This window comes from Ambystoma mexicanum, chromosome 6q (genome assembly GCF_040938575.1).
Source record: "Ambystoma mexicanum isolate Mex_15411 chromosome 6q, UKY_AmexF1_1, whole genome shotgun sequence".
NCBI lineage: Eukaryota > Metazoa > Chordata > Amphibia > Caudata > Ambystomatidae > Ambystoma > Ambystoma mexicanum.
The window spans coordinates 183,527,680-183,552,379 of record NC_090937.1 but is presented as its reverse complement, the minus strand read 5'-3'; the positions used below and the strand labels follow the sequence as shown (position 1 = coordinate 183,552,379).

Genomic DNA, 24,700 nt, shown 5'->3' with positions numbered 1-24,700 from the left:
CTCACTTGGTGGTGGGATTGTGGAAACCTTTGCAACCTTTTAGGAGTCATTGTACGCCTCAGGTAGCCCAGGAAGTGGGTGACCTTAAACGGTACCTCTGAGATTCACCAACCTAAACTCTCCCCTACCAAATCTGAGGCGTTAGACACTCACATAACTGAGGACGAAGTCAGGAGAGCTGTGGGTAGATTACCACTGGTTAAGGCTCCAGGGGAGGACTGATTCACAGCAGGGTTTTATAAGTCATTTCTCTCCGCCCTGTCACCATTCATGACAGAATTGTTTAATGAAATAATGAATACGGGAAAGGCCCCGGAATCATTTGGGAGGGCACTCATCACAGTTATACATAAGGAAGGGAGGGACGGACCCCCGGGGGAAGCGCTTCCACCACCCGATTTCCCTATTGAACAGACACGAAAATGTATTCTCCGATCCTGGTGACCAGACTGGAAGGATATATGCCGGGGCTAATCCACCCAGACCAGGTGGGATTCATTAAGGGGCGACAGGGAGCGGACACAATGCGGAAGACCCTTCACATGATCCACACATCCCAAGACATGGCAGGCGATCCTTCTCTTCTGTCATGTGACGCTGAGAAAGAGTTTGATAGGGTGGAGTGACTTCTGTCCTAGTCGAATTTGGAATGGGGACAGAAAACTCCTCTGGGGTATAATGGACTCCAAGTCGTCCCCCAGCGCGAGCGTTATGGTGAACGGAGGATACTCCTGTTGGTTTAAACTGGGGAGCGGAACGAGGCAACGCTGCCCCCTATCCCCGACACAGTTTACACTCTATAGAACCACAAGCCCAAAGGATTAGGGCTGACCCTGGGGTGGCAGGATTCCTGGTCAGGGGGGTGGGGGGGGGGGGGGAAATATAAAACTGCACTATATGCTCCTGCATGTAAGGGACCCACTGCAATCGATACCTGTGGTGCTCCCTTTGATCGGGCAATACGGCCGTAGGGCAGGACTGAAAATGAATAGACTTAAATCAGTGCTTTTCCCCGACAGATAGGAAAAGTGACAGGGAAATAAAAAAAGGTTCACACCACTAGGGATGCAGATAAGTCTGGACATGATGAAATAGTTGGGCATAAATGTTACAAGAACTTGTGGTGAACTATTTGAGGAAAACTTCCCCTACCTGATGAATAAGATAAAGGAAGACTTCCAAAAGTGGGGAAAGCCAACTATCTCTTGGCTGGGCCACCTCAAAGCACTCAAAATGGTGGTTCTCCCCAGTGCAATTTGTGTTCCAGATGCTTCCCATTCGCATAGCGGATGTCTTCCTTAGAAAGATTTAGTACTCCACCTCACAGATTCTGTGGCAGGGGAAAAAGGCAAAGATGCCCAGTACGACATTGGTATTACCCAAAGAGGAAGGGGGAGTGGGCCTCCCAGGAATGAAGCTTTACTACCAGGCTGCACAGCTTTGAGTCCTCAAACCTCATATTCGATCTCAGCATGACCTGCAGTGGATTGTGCTGGATAACCTACAACTGCACCTGGCTACTGTGGGCGAATGGTTAGGGTCCCGAAAAACAGAATCCCAACGAGGATTCTTGATAACACTATTGTTAGTACCTTGTGGGACATCTGGCGACAAGGGAGGGACATGAAGGGGGTCACCCCATAGCCCTCCACATTGGACACCTTTGGGTCCCAGGGGTGCAGGACAGGATACTGAACCCTGAAAGGTTCCAGAAATGGTTTAAAGCAGGGCTGGAAAGGATAGTCAACTCTGGAAGGGGGGGGGGGTTTGGAGGAGACACAGAACATGGGCAAGCTATCAGTATTCACTTACCTACAGCTAAAAGGGGCCCTCACAGGAACAGACATGAGGGAAAGATACAAAGGGAACCCACACCCTTCGAACCGCTATTTGATAAAGGGACATAAATGAGGGGGCTGATCTCAGCTATGTATGGGGCCCTGGGCGGAGTAGGGGATACACCGATAAACTAAAGGGTCGATGGGAACGGGTCTTTAGCACCAACATTTATACTGACCTCTGGGACAAATGGGGTAGCAGACATCAATCTCTTGCCAATATAGACTCCACTCCATCAAGCTACTCCATAGATGCCACTACGAATGTTCCTAAATACAAGTCCCAAGTGCTGGAAGGGGTGTGAGAGGAACGCCTATTACTGGCATATGTGGTTGGACTGGCCAAGGTTACGCATTTTTTTGGGACGAGGTCTATGGGTGGATAAATGACAGATGGGCTAGCCCGCACAAAATCACCCCTTATGATCTTGTTGTTTGGTAAAGAAGAGGCGGAAGGGCAATACAAGATGCTCCCTAAAAAGGCTGCAGCATTGCTGCAAAGGCATGTATAGCGACCAAACGTAAGAACGAGCACCACCTGGGTAAAAGTGAATGGATTAATATCGCCAGGAACTTGTATGTTATGGAAAAGTATTACAGCGGGCCTTCATGGCCAGGCTGGTCCTTCTGAGATGGAAAATTCACTGAGAAATATATGAGCCCGGAAGCGCAGACTACCAGATGGGTAGTGGCGGGGATGTGGGGATTAATGCGCCAATTACTTACCGGTACTCTTCATTACTCCTAGTCCTACTCTTCCTTGTCACAGTACTTACCTCATGAGGCCCCTGCCTCCGACACAGGACCTTCTTTTATTTATTTTTATTCCTATAACTCCCCCCCCCCCCACGTCACTTAGTTTCATATTACCAAGCCGTAGCGTGGGACCTCCCCCGCAGGGAGGAGGAGGGTCGTCAGTACTGTGATTAGGAAGAGTAGGACTAGGAGTATTTAAGATTACCAGTAAGTAATCAGAGCATTACCTCCACGTCCACTCTTCCTCGTCCCAGTACTTACCTCATGAGGTATACCAAAGCAGCAACAGGGAAAAAGGTCCCAATGAGAGTCAAAACAGTGCAGAAACAGACACTCCAAATTTACATCCCTAAAGACAAAACTTCAACCCCGAAGGGACCAACCCCCGAGTGGGAGACATTCAACCTATAGTGGTTGATGAAAGTGCTCTGATCAGCCCAAGTGGCAGCCCTACAAATCTCCTGTAGAAACCCCCCTCGCATAAGCCCATGAAGCCGCCAAACCTCTGGTGGACTGCCCCTGAACATGCGCAGGCACAGGCAGTCCAGAAGCCACATAGGCCATGGAGACCACAACACGGATGCACTGGCTAATAGACACCACAGATGCCTTCCGCCCAGCCAAAAGTAATTATAAGACTCAAGTGGCAGAAAGGGGCAGTCCTAGCCAAATACTCAACACCGCCCGCCGCACATCAATGTTATAACAAGCCACTTCCTCTGGCGGATTCTGAAAAAAAAAAAAAGGCAGGGAGAACCAGATCCTGAGAGGTGTGAAAGCAAGAAACAACTTTAGGGAAAAGCTTCGGATCACACCTCTGCACCAGCGAGTCCGGCAGAACCCTCAGGAACGGGGGTAAGGGGGTGACATAACAGAGCCCTAATCTCCCCAAGCCTATGGGCAGACGTTATGGCAATCAGAAAGGCAGTCTTCAGCATCAGATGTTTCATATCAATCTCGGAAATGGGCTCAAAAGGAGGCCCTTGAAGGAACTTTAAGACAAGAGGGAGATACCAAGATGGAAGCCACTTTAAGTACAAGGACGAGAAGAAAAACCCCTGAGCAACTTCCCCCATCCTGGTGCAAACCTTCCTTAACTTAAACCGGGTCCATTTATAAGGACCAGGGCTACGATGCCCTGCGCTGGCCATAGCCCAGCAGAAACCAGGCAAGGCAGCCTGACTCGACCGTGTTCCGAGCCCGCAGGGAACCCAGGAGTCTTGCTGCACCTGAGGGAGCCAAAGGCACCACACAGCCCCACCAGGGGGCCAGCAACCCAACTGGAGCTCCCCAGCGCTGGGAAGAACACAAGCCCAACCGGCCGGAGGAAGGAAAAATTAAAGTGTCGTGGGGGAGGAGTTATAGGAATAACAAGAAATAAAAGAAGGTCCTGTGTCTGTGACGAGGAAGAGTGAAGGTAATGGATGTAAAAACTCACCATGAGCCAAGGATCCGAGTTTACAGACTTTAATTAGGGGCTCACCTAGGAGGAAATGTTAAATTAATAGATTGAACTATTGATGTGCTAATGTGACTGGAGGGACAAAATGGACCTCCAGTACTTCAGGTAAGTTACAGGTTCCTTTATTGTCCATGTCCAGTACTCTTCCTCAAGACACAGGGATGGTAGGGGACAAGGGAAAAACACTGGGCTCACCCCCACATCCATCTTCTCAGCTCACTCTTCACTCTAACTTCCAACCGTCACTCACAGAACCCTGCACACCAACATTCCACCTAAACATTCCAAGAGGTGATGTCACACACTGAAAGCAGATTACTACAATCATCTAAATCTCGATGTATCTGGAGGAACAAAGCTTTGTTATGTGCATGGGGGTGGGGGTACAGAACGGTGTGGGGAATTATTTCATGTTGTTCAACGTTCTGGTAGCCCCAAGGGGCTCAAGTTAGTTCCTGGTCACCGGAGTTTGCGTTATATGTTGTAAGTGGTTTAAATCAAAAATAAAAATTTAAAACCCAAAAAAAAAAAAAAAAGCCGGTTGAAAGGTGACGCAAATGGGACAGTCTACTTTGCCAGTGGGCAGTAAGACGTATAATGTTCACGAATTTTGGAGGACCACGGTCGAGAAGTAAAATGGATAAACGAGGGCACGTGTTCCCTAAAAAAAAAAAAAATCCAGACAGTTGGCCATCAAGCGTAGACGTGACGGATGCCTGACGCTTCTCTGCTGAAGAGGAAAACAAACCGCGGCTATGAACAATCCCAGGAATAAATGCGCACTCTCCTCAACACCACGCAAGATAACCACAGCAACCCGGTGGGCGGGGACTAACAACGCAGCAGTTTCCGATGTTAAGCCCCGAAACCCCCTCCCTCCTTTTACCACACGCGTGAAGACTCAGCGAATGAGTGCAACAATTTACACGCCTCAACCACTCAACTCTGCTTACCCTTCACGTGGATGTGACAAGGTACAACTGGACCCAAGACTAAGCATACGGTGCATTGCTAAATGGATCCGATATCGTGCCTCAAAATTCAAGCCATCATCCACCACTAGGGGCGCCTTCACCAGCAAATCAACACAAAGGTGTCAATGAAACCTTAATCCGCAGAGAAGCGGTTCCCTCGACGACGGTCGCTGACGTCACACCGAGAACGCGTCAAAGGGACGAAACGTCATTTTAATTTCTATTCTGAAAAACTGAGCTTGACCCTTAAAAAAATTCAGTCACCGTTTTCGGCTACTGCTACCGCTAGGCACATATATAGAGAATCCAGATGTCAACCTTCCAGTCTGGCGCCCATATAAGTTGTTGGCAATACGGCGAACGTGGCATACTTGGCTCACCAGAGACAGTCGGGGGGCGTTCAGCGGTCGGATGGTGCTTTTGCTGCTCTGCGGCACCTAGTTGTTTCCTTGCCGCAGCTTTCTGGAAAGTTCGGGTGGAGCAGAGCATCCGGGGAACCTAAGGCGAGGGGCGGGCTAAAGAGTCACGTGCCGGCAGGAAGACTGTAAAGTCTACCCAGACTTGTGCGGCCATGTTAGGAGTAGTAGGGAGGTCTTTCGAGGGCTACATGTGTTTAATGTTCAGTATGTATACTTTGAAATTATTCCATGCATTAATGATTATTTATTTAATATATTCTATTCGCCGAGAGCTAATTAATCTCTAATTGTGTGTACGGCAAAGAAGCCCAAGATGCCACAGATGTCTGCCACTCAGTGCTAGATTACGATTGTTTACATTTCATCAGCACCCTATTGTCCGATGTCCAAGGCTGCAGGAAGTGAACAAAATGTTACACGATAATTTTTAATCTACGTATGCCGCATAGTGAAGTGCGCTGTGGTTATTACATTCAGAAAGAGATACAGTGTTGGAAAAAATGTGTAGCGTTTTTGGATACTGAGCCTCATAATTTCAATTTCCCTGTTGGAATGCGCAGTTTCGGTTGTTGTTTATTTATTATTTTTTTCCCCTTGATCTGTGATACCTTGACACAGTAAAGTTGGCGTCACAGTGTTATAAAGCTGTGATGGGGGTCCTTTGCTAACGAGATCACTCCGGAGTGTATAGGATGAGAGAAAGGCTTTCCGTTTTAGAACGGTGGCTCAATGAGAAAAGCGGAAAGGGCGGTCCCGGCAGTCCCACTTTATTTGATCAGAACAAGTCATTTATGTGATGGTTTGTATCTTCGTTTGGCAGAATCTGAGTATTTTTTCTCTCAGGCAGCCAGCTGAGCAGCTGCACACTTCAAGGCGGTCTTAGTGATACGGGCGTTATATATTTGCTGCTGCGAGCTGGACCGTCCTGCAGTGGGGGAACAGCTGCTTCGCGGAGGTGAGCCAGACCAACATTGAGTGTTTTGTCACGTCAGCATGCACTGAAGTTTTGGAAGAGACGGTGAATATGGAACATTCAATGTTCCTATTTCGTTTGACGTACCCTCCCGCTCAATCTGCACTGTGTCCAAGGCGGGTGAATCATTTTCAGTTGCAGTCCATGGAATTGTGTACGTTTTGGAGGGTGATACAAGTTCACAAGGAAATGGAGTGCAAAAAAGCTAAGAAAGAAGTTTACGAAAAGAAGCGGAACTATGATCCCTACTGGCCTGCACCGCTCCCCACAAACCCCATCGCCCCCCCTTCCCCACGCACAATACAAACCCCAAAACACATGCCTGCTGTTGAAGGGAACGTGCCATGCACTGAAAGTACAAGTTTCAACTTCTTCCTACACTTTTAATTTAAAACGAAATCATTCTGGAACGGTTTCTTTTTAAAATAAGAGTATATGTTATGTTAAAGGTACTTACATAGCGCACCGTCCCCAAACGGATCTGGAAACAGGAAAGAGGGCGGGTAGGGTTAGTCAGGAGGAGGGGAGTAGGAGAGAGGGAGAGGTGATGTGCTGTTGCCAGCTTTAGCTCGTTATACACAGAGTGCTGGGCTTTGGTGCAAGTATCGATCCGGTGAGACCTCTTGTGCTGTAGGTGCTGTTTATGTGTTGTTGATGTGGTGTGGTAAAGTGCATGGGGATTGCTAGGAGATAAATGGTTGTGTGAGTTTTGTGTGGGTTGAGTATGCAGAAAATTGAGGGTTGCGTTAGTGGGGTCTGTATCTTGGTTGAGGTACTTCTGATTCTGTTTGAGCTGTATCCCTGTGGGTGTGGTTGTTGCTGGTTCCTTATGAGTCGTCTCTCTGTGGTGGTGCTGCGCGGATCCAGCTGTATCATAGTGAGTATTGTATGGGGTGGTAGATGTGTCTGAACCTTTTCTTCAGGGTCGGAACTGGGTTGGGACTATTTATTCCCTTGTTATCTAATGTGACACTGGTCAGTTGAAGCTTTGAATGGTTCAGGGTCAGAGTGCTGTTGATGAGGCTTCTTAGTGTGTGCGTCTTGGTCACCCTGTGTATTCAGTCGTTAGCTTCCTCCTATCATGACTATCTTTCAGTTAGTTCTAGGGTTTCTGTGGGGTGACTTCCTTAGGGCTATTGTTTAGTTGTAGTTTGTGTGTGATGACACGTGTTTCCCGCTGTATCTTTTTGATTAGCATTGTGTAAAGTGGGTGCTTATTCTGTTTCTCACCCTCTAGGATGGAGCTACTGGTACAGGGTTTCCTGTTCCCTAGCTGTCTGCCGTGATTGTTTGTTGGGAATTGGTATGGTTTAGGGTCAGGGTCCTATTGATGAGTCGTACTGGTGTTTCTGTCTTCGTATTGCTATGCGTTCGGTCTTTGGTCCTATTATGGCTGTCTCTCAGTTAGTTGTTTGGTTTGTTGTAGGATTTTTTCCTTAGGGTTTTTCTGTCTATTGCTTGGTGTGGATCAGGGTCTGTCTCTTCGTTGATCGATTTAATTTTTTTTTATTTATTTATTTTTTATTATTTGTAAAAACGTTTTTTTAAAAAAATGTTTACATTTGAAAAATACATTTTTTGTTCTTTGTTGTGGGTGTGCACCTGTGGCCGGTCTTTCTAGTTATGACGTGAAGAGCCAAGTTTTGAGTAGTTTCCTGAATAGTAAGTTGTTTCTTGTGTTACGTATGTACTTTGGAAGGTCTTTCCAGGTTTTCGGTGCTTGGTGAGAGAAGGAAGATCCTCCAGGTTTTCTTTTGTTGTAGGATTTCGGTTCCAAGCGGATGTCAATGCTTGATCTGAGCGTTTTTGTTTGTTGATGTAGACGCAGTTTGTCTCTCAGGAACTCAGCGCCTTGGTTCTGTACTGCTCTATGCCTGCTGCACATTGTTTTGAATTTTATTTGCTGTTTTATTGTTACCCAGTGTAGTGTTTTCAGCGCTGGCATGGTGTGTTCTCTTCATGTTAGTTTCAGAAGCAGTCTAGCTGCAGTATTTTGTGTGCATTTTATAGTTTTTTAAAAAGTCGTTCAGGCATACCGAAGTATAGACTGTTGGAGCAGTCTACTCTGGCAATCACAAAGGAAATTATGGTGGCTGTTTTATTGGCGAATGATGGGAACAGTAGGATCCTCCTTTTGCCGCTCGCAGGAGGAAGAACCATTTCTTGAGAAGAGCGTTTACTTGTGGCTCTAGCCTCAAATTGTTGTACCTCAGGACCCCCTGATGATTTTGTGACAATCATTATTTCTGTTTTGCCTGGGCTGATTTTGAGGCAGTTGGATTTCATCCAGATGAATAAATCGCGGAGGCAGTTTTGTAGTGTTGTTGTTTTCCAGGTTGTCTTGTATTTTGAAGATTATTTGTGTATCGTAGTTGTATCAGGTGAGGCCGTGACTTTTGATGATTCTGATTAGTAGATGTTGAATAGTAGCGAGGAGAAGGATGATCCTTGTGGTACTCCACAGGTGGAATCTCTCGTGCTGGATTTGAAGGGTTTCATTCATACGGTTTCCGTTCTGTTTGTTAGGAAAGATTTGATCCATAGTAGGGCGGTGTCTGTTATTCCAAGTCCTTCTAATCTCGTTACGTGGCTGTCGTGATTAACTGTGTCGAATGCTGCTGATAGATCTAGGAGTATCAAGGCAGTGCTGTTGTCCGAGTCTGCGTTCATTTTTAGGTCACCCCATATTGAGAGGAGAGCGGATTTCGTTCCTCTCATTGGTCTGAAGCCAACTTGTGCCTGGTCTAGTAGGCTGTCGAAACGCTTAGGGAGGAGGAGATCAATCCCCTCTCCCGAACAACAGAAGCGGAATAGATCGACCCTCCCACCGTGGTTGGCACGGGCACCTGAGTTAACAAATACAGCAAGCCACGTGGCAGCCAGTGGGGGGAAGACGGAGTTAGGGAAAGGGGATGGAATGACAAGGGAAAGTAAGGGAAACACACTATGTATACATAAAACACAGTTTTACCTAATCCAGCAATTCCTGACTTAATACTTGGAAATGCTACCACACACCCTGATCCTGACCAACTCTCTAGACATTGGAAGGCATACTTTAACTTCCGTAGACTCACTGACACCTTACAGAAACATGGACGTTAGTAGTAGTTACTTGAATAACTTGCAACATCAATATTCCATTCTTGGACATATAACATAACATTGCATTAGCATTTAACGCACATATAAGACAGTCATGACAAGAAACGGACTGTCGCACATCAATATTCCACTCTTGGACATATAACATAACATTGCATTAGCATTTAGCGCACATATAGGACAGTCATGACAAGAAATGGACTGCCACATGCCCTAGCAGGACCTCAGAAGCCACAATGCACAAAACATAACACAGAAGGAAAACATAAACTTGTTGGAAGAACTTTTGCCAAGCCCTTCCCGAGTTCTCCTAGTTGTAGGGCGTACATGTGAACACCACACGTTGACTTATTGCAGAAAGAACTCTAAAGCATACCGAAGAAATAGGAATGTTTATGTAGCACTTAACTGCGTGCCCAGACATCTCTTGAAAACGTCCAGACTCAAAAGAAATGCAGCATGAAGGATTTTATGGCATCATAGTATTTTATGGCCCTCATGAATCACCGCCGCAACCCGGGAATGAACCAACCCGCATCCCATGTCTAAGCAACTCAAAATAGCACTTAAGTGACTGTCCGGGCGCCTCCTGCGGCTGCCCCGGACCCAGAAAACACATGCAGCAAAACTCCTCTTCCGTTTTCTTACTGCCGCGACCCGGTGATTCGAGCATCCTCGCGTACCATCTCCACAGCCACCGCCCGTGCTCTCCAGGATGGCGGTTTTCAACACTTCCCTGATTATGGCTAGCTGGTACTGGCGCACATACTTCCCTGATTACGGCCAGCTGGTACTGGCACGCGTATGAACTACACAAATTCCCCATGCCTGCTGGGAATTGTAGTTGTCTCATTTGTGCACCATACGCCTCCTTTTACACCACCCCTGACAGTACCACGTCTCCCAGGGCTCTTCCCAGGACCTGCCTTTTCAGGATGTTGTCTATGAAACAGTCTCACCAGGCGTGGAGCATTAATCGAACTAGCGGGTTCCCAGGAGCAGTCCTCCAGACCATAGCCCGCCCATTGGATGAGGTACCACAAACCTTGCCGTCTTCTCCGTGAGTCCAATATCTTCTTCACCTCATACTCTCTCTGACCCTCCTTGTGGATGGCTCGAGGTCTCTGCACACGTGTTCTAGGCACTGCGGGTTTAAGCAAACACATATGGAATACTGGGTGTATTTTCAAGTTTTTAGGCAATCGTAATTTCACAGCAACTTCCGACACACATTGCACAATTTCATATGGTCCAATAAACTTTGGAGCAAATTTGCGACATCCAATTAATGGCAAATTACGTGTAGATAACCAAACTTTGTCCCCCACCTTGTACTGAGGGGCCTTTCTCGTCTTTTTGTCTGCATATAGTTTATATTGTGCCTTTACCTGTTCAAGATTGTCTCAAGCCTTCTGTCGGATGGTTAGAAGCAATTGTTTTCTGTCTTGAAGTACTGGCAGGTTCATCACCTCAGGTAACTGCTCTGGCAACATCTCCTGTACCTGACCATACAAACATTCATTAGGAGCCATCCCCAAAGAGGCATGTTCCGTATTATTATAGGTGAACTCAGCCAACCATAATGCCTGAACCCATGACTCCATACCTTCATGTAAATAACAACGTAGGTATTGTTCAAGCGTCTGGTTGACCCTTTCTGTCTGTCCATCTGTCTGAGGATGATAACTGGTGGACAAGGCACAATTGATTCCTAGCATCTGGCAGAAGGCGCGCCAAAACTTGGATGTAAATTGCGGACCTCTATCAGATACAATACTACGAGGTAACCCGTGTAACCTGACCACATGTTGCAAAAATAATACTGCCAACTCGCCTGCTCCAGGAATTCCTCTACAAGGCACAAAATTAGCTTGTTTAGATAGATAATCCACCACCACCCATGTAGTGTCATATTGGTCATCCGGGGGTAGATCTGTGATAAAATCCATGGATATATGCGTCCATACTTTCTCCGGAGTAGGCAATGGTTTGAGTAGCCCTACTTTCCCTGTTTGATCAGCTTTACTTCGTACACAGGTTTCACATCTCTGCACACGCTTAAGTACATCCTGTCTCAAATTGGGCCACCAAAAATATCTCTCTACCAGAGTTTGTGTCTTTCTACTGCCGGAATGTCCTGCCAAAGGTGAGTTATGGCACCAATTCATTGCTTTCTTTTGTAGCTCCAAAGTGGGCAAATCTAATTGTCCATCAAAATAAGGAAGCTTATCTTACCCCCCCCCCCATTACAATTCCGGGGCCACTTCATTTCCTGTCTTACTTGTTTCAATAACTTGCTCACTACCACTTTCTCCGCCGGAATTATGGGTTTTACCTCAGACACCATATTCTCTAAATTTTGCTGACAGGATAAGGCGTCTGCTTTCCCATTTCTTTTCCCGGCCTGAAAGTCGCCACAAAGTTAAACTCATTGAAATATTGAGACCAACGTAATTGTCTGGGACTCAATGTATGGGCTGTCTTAAAAATATTGTACGTTTTTATGGTCCGTTACCACCAACACCTGGTGATTGGCCCCCAGTAAATAATGCCTCCATTCCAGAAAGGACGCTCTGATGGCTAGTAGTTCCTTATCTGTGATGGAATAGTTTTGTTCACATTGAGTGAGTTTTCTGGAATAGTATGCCACTGGATGCCAAATTTCTTCTTGATCCTTTTGAGATAACACCGCCGCCACCGCCACATTTGATGCATCAGTTTCCACTTGAAACATTTTCTCAGGATCAGGATGCCGTAGTACTGGTGCTGACGTGAACGCTTTTTTCAATTCTTGAAAAGCCTCTTCAGCCTCTTTTATTCCAACAAAAATGTGTTGCCTTTCTTAATAATCTTGTTATAGGTGCAACAGTCTGTGAAAAGTTGGTAATAAACCGTCTATAGAAATTTGCAAAGCCCAAAAAAACGACTGAATATCTTTAACACATTGGGGTTTGGGCCAATCCAGAACTGCCTGTACCTTACTTTTGTCCATTGTTATACCTTCTGGAGTCAATATGAACCCCAAAAACTCCACCTATGTGGCATGAAAGGCACATTTTTCTAATTTCACATACAATTGATAATCCTGCATTTTTTTCAACACAGCCCTCACATGGCTCACATGTTGTTCCTTTGAATTGGAATAAATCAAAATGTCATCAATATATACGATAACAAAAATGTCCAAAAATTCACTCAAAACCTTCTGCATAAAATACTGAAAAGCCGTAGGCGCATTACATAAACCAAAAGGCATAACCAAATACTCAAACAACCCAAACTTAGTCCGGAATGCAGTCTTCCACTCATCCCCTTCTTTTACACGAATCAAATGATATGCTCCACGCAAATCAAGTTTGGTATAAACCACTGCTACCTTTACCTGATCTAATAATCCTGAAATTAACGGCAGGGGATATCTATTCTTTACCGTCACTTTGTTCAAAGCACGATAATCAATGCATGTCCTCAGAGTGCCTTCCTTTTTAGGAACAAAAAACAATGGAGATGAAACTTGTGATGTGGAATGGCGAATAAACCCCTTCTTTAACATATCATCTAAATACTCACGAAGATGTTGATTCTCAGTTTCTGTCAACGCATATATTCTACTACACAGCAATTTAGCTCCTGGCTCCAACTCAATTACACAATCGTACGGTCTGTGAGGCGGCAATCTCTCTGCTCCTCCCTTATCAAATACATTTACAAAATCTTGATATTGATCAGGCACCTTTAATCCCACCGCACCCACAACCTTAGATGCCGGGGACTGGTCCACCAAAAATAATGCAGGGCTCAATTCTTCTTCAATATGGTCCAGCCATTCCTGATTCTAAAAAAAAAACCTCTCTAGTAACCCAATCAATCCTTGGATACTGCATACTATGTTAACCAGGGAATGCCTAAAATAAGACCAAACTGAGGTGCGGCTATTAAATCCAGTACAATCTGCTCCACGTGTCCTGACCTACACCTCATTCTAATAGGTTGAGTTTGCTGGCAAATGGGTCCTGATATTAACAGAGACCCATCCACCGACTGCACATCTTCTGCATGTGTCTTCTCTCTTAATGGTAAACCCAACCTCTTGGCTAAACTAATGTCAATGAAATTACCAGTTGCCCCGGAGTCCACCATGGCTGACGCCATCTGCTTAGTACATGCAAAAAATAAAATTACCAAGATATACAAATGAGAATTACCCTTTCGTGTAGTATTTGCTACCCAAGTGGGGAACCTTCCTACTACTGAGCCTGACACCTGAGTTCCCCCTAAGACCGGCCCAATCCTTTTCCCGACTCCCCCTTGCTCTTTTCTCCACCAGCAACCTTTTTTGGCGTGTTTGGACAAGTGCGAATATAATGTCCGGGTTGCCCACAGTATAGACACAAATTATTAGCCTTTATCTGCTCCTTTTCTGCTGCCGATAGTGGACCTCTAACCCCTCCAATCTACATTGGTTCTCCTTCCCCATTTCTGTTGATTTTTCCTCTATCCAATCTTACAAATGGTACCACTTCCGGTCTTTTCCTGTCTCCCTTGCACTCATTCATCCAATGGTCCAACCTTAACGCCAAATCAATCATGGCCATGCAAGTAGTAGGTTGAGGCTCTACCTGTACCATGGCATCTTTTAATTCTTCTCTTAAATCTTGATAAAACAGGACTGTCTGTTTGTTTTCTGGCCAATCTGTTTCAATTACCAGTCTGTTAAAGTGCGTTACATACGACACCAAATCTCTTGCCCCTGTTTTAACGCTAACAACTCTTTATCGTGAGACCAGAGAAACTTCCCTGCGATCAAACAATCGCCCAAATTCCGCCAGAAAATTATCCCAATGATATAACAATGGATCATCTTTCTGCACCAAGGGCATCGCCCAAGCCGCGGCAGCTCCTGTCAAGTAGGATATTACAAATGCGGTCCTAGCTTGAATAGTCTCAAATGCTGAGGGTTTACACAGAAAATGTAACCTACACTGTGTCAAAAACATCATAAACTTCTTGGGGTCTCCTGAAAACCTTTCAGGTGCTGCTAATGGCACACTACTGGGAGGTTGAATAATTACCGTGGTAGATCCCGCTGCTCTCTGGCTTGTAGAAGGCCCTGCTTCCTCCAACGGGGTTCCCTGTGCCACTAACCCCTGCACTTGTGTCTTCAATGTGCTGGATTCCTGTCTAACATGTACCAATTCTACCTGCATGTCTTGTGCCTTTAGCACATCAGCTAACGAGGGAGGGTTTTCCATTTGGCCTGGGTGGTTCAGTAATCCCGCAATCGGGGGCTGCTGATTCTGTCAAAACGCTTAGGGAGGAGGAGATCAATCCCCTCTCCCGAACCACAGAAGCCGAATAGATCGACCCTCCCACCGTGGTTGGCACGGGCGCCTGAGTTAACAAATACAGGAAGCCACATGGCAGCCAATGGGGGGAAGACGGAGTTGGGGAAAGGGGATGGAATGACAAGGGAAAGTAAGGGAAACACACTATGTGTACATAAAACACAGTTTTACCTAATCCAGCAATTCCTGACTTAATACTTGGAAATGCTACCACACACCCTGATCCTGACCAACTCTCTATACATTGGAAGGCATACCTTAACTTCCGTGGACTCACTGACACCTTACAGAAACATGGAAGTTAGTAGTAGTTACTTGAATAACTTGCAACATCAATATTCCATTCTTGGACATATAACATAGCATTAGCATTTAGCACACATATAGGACAGTCATGACAAGAAATGGACTGTCACACATCAATACTCCACTCTTGGACATATAACATAACATTGCATTAGCATTTAGTGCACATATAGGACAGTCATGACAGGAAATGGACTGCCACATGCCCTAGCAGGACCTCAGAAGCCACAATGCACAAAACATAACACAGAAGGAAAACATAAACTTGTTGGAAGAACTTTTGCCAAGCCCTTCCTGAGTTCTCCTAGTTGCAGGGCGTACATGTGAACACCACACGTTGACTTATTGCAGAAAGAACTCTAAAGCATATTGGTGAAATAAGAATGTTTATGTAGCACTTAACTGCGCGCCCAGACGTCTCTTGAAAACGTCCGGACTCAAAAGAAATGCAGCATGAAGAATTTTATGGCCGTCATAGTATTTTATGGCCCTCATGAATCACCGCCGCAACCCGGGAATGAACCAACCCGCATCCCATGTCCAAGCAACTCAAAATAGCAATTAATTGTTTGTCCGGGCGCCTCCTGCGGCTGCCCCGGATCCAGAAAACACATGCAGCAAATCTCCTCTTCCGTTTTCTCACCGCCGCGACCCAGTGATTCCAGCGTCCTCACGTACCATCTCCGCAGCCACCACCCGTGCTCTCCAAACAATAATCAGCAGCACCGGAGCACGGGCAGATGGCAGTTTTCAACACTTCCCTGATTGCGGCCAGCTGATACTGGCGCGCGTACTTCCCTGATTACGGCCAGCTGGTACTGGCGCGCGTATGAACTACACAAATTCCCCATGCCTGCTGGGAATTGTAGTTCAGTCTCATTTGTGCACCATACGCCTCCTTTTACACCACCCTTGACCCCTGACATAGGCCGTGCTCTTCTATGAATTCTTGGGTCATTTTGTATATGTACGTTTCGAGCTTGGCTGTGTACGGGATGTTGAAGATGGGTCTGTAGTTGGAAAGGTCCTCTATGGTTCCCACTGTATATTTGAGTAGTGGCCTGATGTATGCAGATTTGAAGGCTTGTGGCACTTTCCCAGTTGCGATTGAAAGGTTGAGGATGTTCCTGTGATATTCCGTGGGGATTCCTTGTTTAAGAATCGATTTGCATATGTATGGTGGGCAGGAGTCTTCAGGAAACTGAGTTATTGCTTTCATTCACCCGTTTGACAAATGTCTCCACTGATCTTTCTGGAAAGCTTCATAGTTCGTTCGGGTGTTCCACCTTAGTAATGGTGGGGATCATAGTCGGATCGGGTGGTCTGCTTTGTATGGTTTGTTGGATGCTGGTGATTTTGTTTTTTAAGTGGTCTGCAAGGTGATTGCATAGTTTTGTAGACGGAGTTGGTGTGTTGTTGCGTTCCAGAGGGTTTTTAATTTCATTTATGATTTTGAAGAGTTCTTTTTGGGTGCTTCAAAGATTCGGTTGTCGTAGTGTTTCCTCTTCGCTTTTTATATTTCTTTTTTGTATGCGCAGTAAAAAAATAAAAGTATAGGAACAGTAACACTTAAGAAGTAGAGGAGCACCGCTCCTGCCCACTTCTACCACTGGTGACCCCTTCCAATAAAGGATGAGTTGAGTACGCCTCTTGCAGTGGTGAGGCAAACCCGATGAAATTAAATGATCACGTACGTTTATCCAATAATTAGCCTAAACGAAGTTAGGCCAGTCAATTATTACCATGTATGTTACCAACTGGTTATGGCCTGAAGTGAAGGGGCTTTATTGCTATTAGGTCATTCCACCCAATCAAGTAAACAGTTCTGTTTTTTAAACTAGGAGGAATTTCCTCTGTGACTGATCCTCCTAGGTCAAACTTGGGTCCTTCCTCTCCGCTATCTTTTTCTCTACCTGTGGTGTCCCCAAGGGGTCTAACCTCGCTCCCTGGCTGTTCAACCAATACCTGGCACTTCTTGCCCACCGCATTGCCGCTCTCTGCCCCAACTTCCAGTGCTATGCGGATGACACTCGGCTAATTTTCAGGCTACCTTTGGCCACCTCCTCTCCGTCTATCATCTCTGACTGTCCGCTATCCAGGAGTGGTGTGCCGCCAACAACCTCTGCCATAATATCAGTAGGACTGAGACTCTCCTCATTGGCACACCCGCTCCCTCCTTTCCTGTCGCTCTCTGGCCGGCCTCTCTTGGCCCTCTTCCTTCTCCCATCTGTGAGGCTAAAAACCTCGAGGTCATCTTCGACTCCACACTCTCCTTCTCTCCTCACATCTCAGACGTCTCTAAGAAGTCACACTACCAGCTGAACCTCCCTCCTCAGAGGTATTATTCCTTTCCTCTCCTTCCCCCAGAAGCTCACTGTCTCCAGAGCTCTGGTTCTCTCTAGGCTTGACTATTGCAACAGCCTCTTTCTAAATCTGCCTGCCTCTATTCTCCGCCCTCTGCAACTCATCCAGAACAGGACTGCAAGACTTGTCCTTGGCCTCAAGCCCAGGGATCGTATCTCTCCAGGATTGAATCTCTGCACTGGCTCCCAGTGGCTGCGAGGATTAAGTTCAAAACCCTGTGCATTGTCCACCTTCAACTCTCTATTCCTAAATATCTCCCTTCTCGAGCTCTTCGCTCATCCGCCTCCAACCCCCTTCAGGGCAAGTCGCTTCTCCAAGCAACGAGTTGGAGGTAGATCTCTTTCGTCGGCTGGGGCCTCCCTCTGGAACAGCCTCCCTGAAACTTGAGGAGAACCATCTCCAGTTCCGGAAGCACCTCACAACCTTTCTTTGCTTCTGCTTTTTCTCCTCCTCTCCCTTGCTGACCTCCTGGCTGAAACTGAATATGCACTGGCTACCTGGTCACCCTCGGGCCCAGGTCCCTCCCCCACTAGTCACACACACCCGCACCGCCTGCCTGCAACCCCCTCACTAGGGGGCTGTTTACTGTATCCCTACAGTCCCACTACCAGCACTTGACACCTGATGTCTGCACTTGCCACTTGCTGGCCATTACTTATTGCTATTACTCTATTCCCATGTGCTGCACTGTCCCTTCCCCTCGCCCCCGCACTTTCCACCTTCCCACTTGCGCAATCTGAATGACACCCAGCCTAGTAGGATCGTTGTCTGTCCTCCCTTTGTCCCTCCCCCTTGCCTCGTCGCGCCTTGAATCACTTGTGTATAGGCGCGTTATAAATGCCATATCACATCATATTGGGACAAAATACTCATACTAGACGTTATTTCCCTCATCGATTGCATGGTATCCTGCGGATAAGCGCGTACACAGATCAGTACTTTTCCAGGAGTCCCTTGGTTAATGTAAGTATCGGACTTCTCTGCATGCTCGCCATACCTGAGAAGAAACTGTGAGGTTGCAAGGGGAAATGAACAGTATTGGGGGGCAGTGTTTATTCCTCTTGATTCACAAACTGCGTTATTTTGGCGCAAGCATTTAGGTGAAATGGTTTTGCTTAACCAATATGTTCCCTTACAACCATTGGAATCTCATGCGAGCCAACGAAACGGTGGTAGGACCCCACTACCTCTTCGTTGCTAGTGCATTATAATCATAACCTTTCAGGCTGTATCAACCTAATCTGCAATAAATTGAGGCTTTTTACCTGAACAGATGACTTCGGAACTGCCACTCTCATTCTTATTGTAATGTAGGTGTTTTTATGCAGTGCTCTTGCCATTTTGCAGCAGCACTTAAGCGCGCTTGATTAGAAAAGCCGGTGAGTCGTGACAGGGTAAAGCAGACACCAGTCAGCATGTTCAGGCCAGGGTCATGGGACCAGCTTCTTCAAGTTTCTATTCCAATAATGTTGCATCCCCCGATGCAAAATCTCACATTAACAAACGAAAAAAAAAGTACCTTTCCTGAGGGGATGGCTTTATCCCTGCTCGGTCACTTCTTCCTCTCAGGATCCCTCTTCTTTCCTGGGCGCCAGTCAGCTAGGATGAACAGCAGAGCGGCTGCACAAAGTGGAGAGAGGGGCGGGGGGCAGAGGCGAATGTGGGCTTTTTAAAAATTGTGCGACCCAGATGTTGTGAGCCCTTGTGGGAAAGGGGAAATTGTTGGCAGGGCATGGCGTTGGGCCTTGGGAGAGTCTAAAAAGTAATACATCTGGACTATTCTGCAGTAGCTCCTTTGTGCGATTGCTCTTTCCCCTTGTTGGGCGACTGCTCCAGGTCTCAGTAAGCTGCATGGTCCTCCTTGTACTGGAAATGGTCAATGAACTGCAGAGGAGGGGAGATTTATAATACTTCTTAAGAATTTCCCTTCTATTTTACTTAAGCAGGCGACATGGGTTTGAGGCAAAGATGCCAGACAATATAGGCTTGGTATAATGCTTACGTTGGATACCTCTGAGAGCCAGAATATTAGAGCCCCCACTTTTACTAATATATTGTTTTGCAGCTGACCATTTTCTCCAAATACAGGGACACACATTTCTGCATGATATATGCTCGGTTCATTTTTAATATTAAAACCCAAATAACAATAATGATCAAATGGAGGGGGCGCTAGAGGGCCCGACAAAGATGGCCGCAGGCCCGTGAAGCTCTCCAGCACCATGTTAATCCGGTCCGCTATCCGGCTGTCTCTGAGCTGTAATACGTGATCACGTTGTGTGATTAGCTGTCTGACTGCGGTGAGCCCCTGGGGACTTCATTTTGGACCAACCCGGTGCAGGTGTGGCAGGCTGCAGCCGTGGGCCGATCTGGAGAGGAGTGGGGGAGGTGCGGTCCTGCGGCGGGCCTAGTGAAGTGTGGCGCCCCAAATTTTCCATCTGGAGTGTCCACTGACCGGGCGGAGGCGAACGTTGGCACCCCTGGGGGACCGTCGCCTTGGGGGTGTACGCCCTGGGACTAAGTCTCTCGGAGGCACCGCCGTGCCTGGTGTCTGGTGGTGTGCCTTGCTGGGAGAGGATCACGAGGCAGCGGCGGCGCCAGACTGCAGAGTGTGCTGGGGGGGGGGACCATAGGACTGACCCTGACGGCGGTAGGAGGTGAGCCCTGCACTTTGGTGGTGCTGTGGGGGTCGGGCACCCCCTGCGGCTGGAACAAATCGGAGGACAATTGCCTTTTGCCCGCCGGGGAAGCTCCGGCGGGAAACAGGGGCCATTGAAGTCTGCTCCCCTCTGGCGGAGCGACTCGCGAAGCTGCGCCGGCCCTCTGTGTGCAGCCGGCTGAGGGGAGCCGGGCTGTACCAACGAGGCCCCAAGGCAGACGCGGCCATAGGTGAGGACACTACAGGAAGGGGGCTAGTGAACGGTCCAGGGCCTTGCTGCAGGAGCAGAGAGTCGTTGTTCAGTGAGGCACTGGGGAGGACGGGGTCGTGGATTGCAGACTGTGGAGGCTAGTGATTTGTGGAAGGAGGAGGCGCCGAGCCAGGACTGTGGGGTCCCATACTGGAACCCACTACTTGAGTGGCCCTGCCACGAATCTGGGCTGTAAGGGACACTGTACAGCCATCATAAGGATTGTGTGTGTCTTGTAACAACCTTCAGGGCGTCTGTTTGATACGCCTGCAACCTGGGTGCACAGTTGGGTTCTGGCTGGGTGGGGGTGGAGGAACTGATCTCAGGTGGAGCGGGTATACCTACGGCATTTGCAATTACGGATGGTCCGCTTCAGTGGGCATAAGGACGCCTGGGCCTGGCACGCTGCCTGTGGGGTGAGACGATCATTGCAGACTGGGGGGGGTGGCACTTCTCCTTTGCACGTGTCATCGGCAGTGGAATTTGGGATTGACCGCAAGGTTAGGCCTGGACCCCTGAGGGGAGAGTGGTGGCGGTCTTAAGGGAACCAGCGGCCCTAGCCATTACATACTGCAGATTGCTTTGGCGGCCCATCTGTCCCATGTATCATGTGCAAGTCAGGCAAGGGAGGAAAGCAGCAGTCGAAGCTGCACTTGGAGACAGCCACTCCAGCCAAATGTAGTGGAACAATGGATAGCGTGGTAGTGTCTGAGCCGAATCCTGCAACTGCTTTCCAGGACATAAAGGCCATGTTTGCGCAGTTGCAGTCCGGTATACAATCCCTGGACGGCAAACTTGATACGCTAACCTGCAAAGTGGACCACATGCAGGTCCGTCTGGACAAGCATGGGGAAAGACTGGACGAGGTGGAGGGGCGAATATCTGGAGTGGAGGATGTGGCAACCTCAGTCTCAGGAGAAATGTCCGTGGTCAGTAAAGCTTTGCGGGAACTCAAGCAGAAGCAAGATGACCTCGAATCGAGATCCTGTAGAAATAACGTCAGGATTGTAGGTCTGCCCGAGTCGGAGAGCCTGGGGGAACATGGAGTCACTGGTGGAGGACATACTATGAGAAGCACTGGGGTCTGAAGGCTTCTCCCCGCTGTGCATCGTGGAAAGGGCACATAGGATCCCGAGTGGAAGGAGACCTTTCCCAGGAGCCCCTCCGCGTCCACTGATTGCCTGGCTACTGAATTACCGGGATAGGGATACGGCTCTCCGAAAGGCTAGGGAAAAGGGAACGGTATCCTATAAAGGTGATGTGATCAAGTTCTTCCCGGATTTCTCGGATAAAGTGCAAGCGGCTAGGAAAACGTTCCTGGATGTGAAGAGGAGGCTTCGGGACAGGGATATAAAATATGCCATGCTATTTCCGGCCAAGTTGCGGATTGTGCATAAGGGGAAGGCTCTGTTTTTCCAAACCCTGGAGGAAGCCGCCTCCTTCCTTGATATGTTACCAAACTCCCCCGGTTCAAGAAATAATAATGATTGAGGCTGTTTAACTATGGATGAAACATAGGTAGCGTGATGTCATTGTATAGTTGGAGTTACACATATGTTGGGAGACAATACTCCTGTAATGGTGCATGGAGGGGTCTGGCTCGTAGCCGCCCCTTGAGCGAAAGCTGTCTGCGCACATGCTAAGGGCAGTTACGGTGCTGGAAGGTTGGGGTATCCAGCGTGGCGGGTGGGGGTTTGTGTTTGGGTTCAGCGGGGGGGTGAGTTAGCATGTGGGGGGGGGATCACCGACAAGTTGGGGGGGGTTGTTGGTAGAGGTAGGGGTGGCGGTAGGGGGGGAGGAGGGATTAGGCGGTACTGAAGGTATGGTTATGTGGGGTGCCATGAGGCGATTGGTCGGCATACACCAAGATATTCCCTGATGGCGACGCTGAACCTCATGACGTGGAACGTCAGGGGCCTTAATGGCCAACCTAAGGCCCGGAAGGTTCTGCAATACCTGAGGTGACATCGGGTGGAGGTGGCCTTCCTCCAGGAGACCCACTTGACAGCGGCCACTGATTCTAAATTCGGCAACAGCTGGGGGTGCCATAGGTATTTTTCTTCCTATTCCATGGGTGTTTGTATTTTGGTGCATAGCTCGGTGGGATTCAGACTGACAAAAGTTGTGAAGGACCAGGAGGACAGAGCCCTTGTGGTGCAGGGGAGTATTCAAGGGAAGCTCTATACGCTAATTTGTTATTATGGTCCCAACCTAGATACGACGGGCTCGTTGGATTTGGTGGAGAGGCAGTTGGGGGGACTTCCCGAAGGGGAAATTGTTTGGGCAGGGGATTTCAACTCTGTTCTGGATCCGACTTGGGATCGGGTAGGTAGCACTACACGTTTGAGTAGTAAAAGCTCTATAAGAATTTGGGGCAGGCTCACAGTGTGGGGTATTTAGGACATTTGGAGGGTGGCAAATCCAGGGGTGAGCCACTTCACACATTACTCTGCACTGCATGGCTCGGCCGCTCGGTTAGATTATTTCCTGGTGTCTCATGCAATTATGGGCCGGTCTGCGGGGGTGGATATTCTGGCCCGGACTCTTTCGAATCATGCCCCCGTTCTTTTGTCTATCCGGTTGGGGGGTCATGGGAGGGCAAGACCCCCGCAGCGATTTTAAGAGTGATGAGCTCATGGATGTGGTCTTCAGGGAGGAATTGGCGAGGGCCATAGATGGATATTTCGAGGTGAATGATGGGTCAGTGGCATCGGCTGGCATCTTATGGGAAGGATTTAAAGGCGCGATAAGGGGCGAGTGTATAGCTAAGGAGCTGTGAATCTTGAAGAAGATACGAAGGGACCTGGCTGCTGTAGAAGGGGAGTTGCGTGTCTTGCGGTGGGGGGGGGGGGCTTGCCCCGACAAAAACCCAGCAGGGGAACATCATGCAGAAATTACAGGAATTTCATGCTTTGGCCCAGCGGGAGGTGAAGTATATGTGGGATAGGGCAGCCCCTCGCAAGCATGGAGAAGGTCAAGCCCCAGAGAGGTCGCTTGCTAAAGCCACCCGGATACGTGGCCAAGAGAACAGGGTAGCAGTGATCACAGATGAGCGAGGGGTAGATCACTTTGAAGACAAGGGGATCCTTCATGAGTTCCAGGAATTCTCTAGTCACCTGTATTATGGGTCCCAGCTGCAGACCGCGCAGGCCGATATTGAGGCGTATCTGGACAAGGTGGGCCTGTATTGGTGTTCAGAGGGGCAAAGAGAGTAGTTGAACAAGCCGGTGACGCTAGAGGAAGTGGTGGGGGCCATTAAATCATTACCGCGTGGGAAGTCCCCAGGCCCAGACGGCTTTACTGCTGAATTTTATAAATGCTTTGCTGACAAATTAGCGCCATATCTTCTGCGAGTATATCATCAGGAGGCAGTGTCTTTGGGCCGGCTGCCGGACTCTCTTAAAGCGGCGGTAGTGGTTGTATTGTTAAGGCCAGGGAAGCCGGAGGGAGATTGTTCCTCGTATCGCCCGATATCGCTCATCAATCTGGATAATAAGATCTTGGCAAAAATTATAGCGACAAGGCTGGCACCGTTGATGCCGATAATGGTGAGGGCAGATCAAGCGGGATTCATTCCTGGTCGGTCGACATCGTTTGGGCTGCGGAGGATGTTTGGTCTGATGGCGGCACTGCTGAGGGAGGACCCAGTGGTGGCGGTTTTGTTGGATGCCACCAAGGCCTTCGATTCTATTGAGTGGCCGTTCTTATTCACGGTTTTGCGCAGGATGGGTCTAGGTAGGTTCTTTATTTCTTTGGTGGAGCTATTGTATACAAATCCGGTAGCCAGGGTGAGGGTGAATGGGTTTACCACTGGGTTAATACTACTTGAACGGGGGACACGCCAGGGCTGTCCATTGTCTCCTTTACTATTTGCCCTGGCGATAGAGCCTTGGGCTGAAAGGGTTAGGGAGCTACACCTGCATTGGGGAGTCCAGTTGCATAAGGTGGTGATTTTGTTGTATGCGGACAATATGGTCCTATTCGTTCGTCATCCGGAGGTCAACCTAAACCCGATCATGGTGGATGTTCAGCAATTTGGTGAGCTTTCGGGGATTAAGATAAACACCAGTAAGTCGGTCATATATCCGTTGACGGGTGGGGCGTGTCAATTCCAGGATGCCTGGGGATTTCAATGGGACCTGATTAGCACTCGCTATTTGGGGATCACAGTAGCTAGGGAGGAGGAGGTAGCATATCGCAGGAATTATGGGGAAGCTCTTGAGTCGGCCAAATTGGCGACGATGAGGTG

The 24,700-nt window shown here is 48.1% G+C and overlaps 2 protein-coding genes across 5 annotated transcripts in view; one reads left to right on the top strand and one right to left on the bottom strand.

Moving 5' to 3' along the window:
- DNAJA1 (DnaJ heat shock protein family (Hsp40) member A1) overlaps window positions 1-5,554 on the bottom strand; it is a 344,000-nt gene extending 338,446 nt beyond the window's left edge. The window contains exon 1 of one of the 2 annotated variants that reach the window (XM_069630610.1): window positions 5,411-5,554. The gene's annotated coding sequence lies outside the window, so the exon portion shown is untranslated. Of the gene's footprint in view, window positions 1-5,294 lie in introns of both variants that reach the window. The other variant, XM_069630611.1, reaches the window with a different exon arrangement.
- Window positions 5,555-5,592: 38 nt separating this feature from the next.
- Window positions 5,593-24,700, top strand: part of APTX (aprataxin) — a 620,836-nt gene continuing 601,728 nt past the window's right edge. Inside the window, exon 1 of one of the 3 annotated variants that reach the window (XM_069630613.1) lies at window positions 5,593-5,653. The gene's annotated coding sequence lies outside the window, so the exon portion shown is untranslated. Of the gene's footprint in view, window positions 5,654-6,115; window positions 6,405-24,700 lie in introns of those variants that run through there. The other 2 variants (XM_069630612.1, XM_069630614.1) reach the window with 2 other exon arrangements.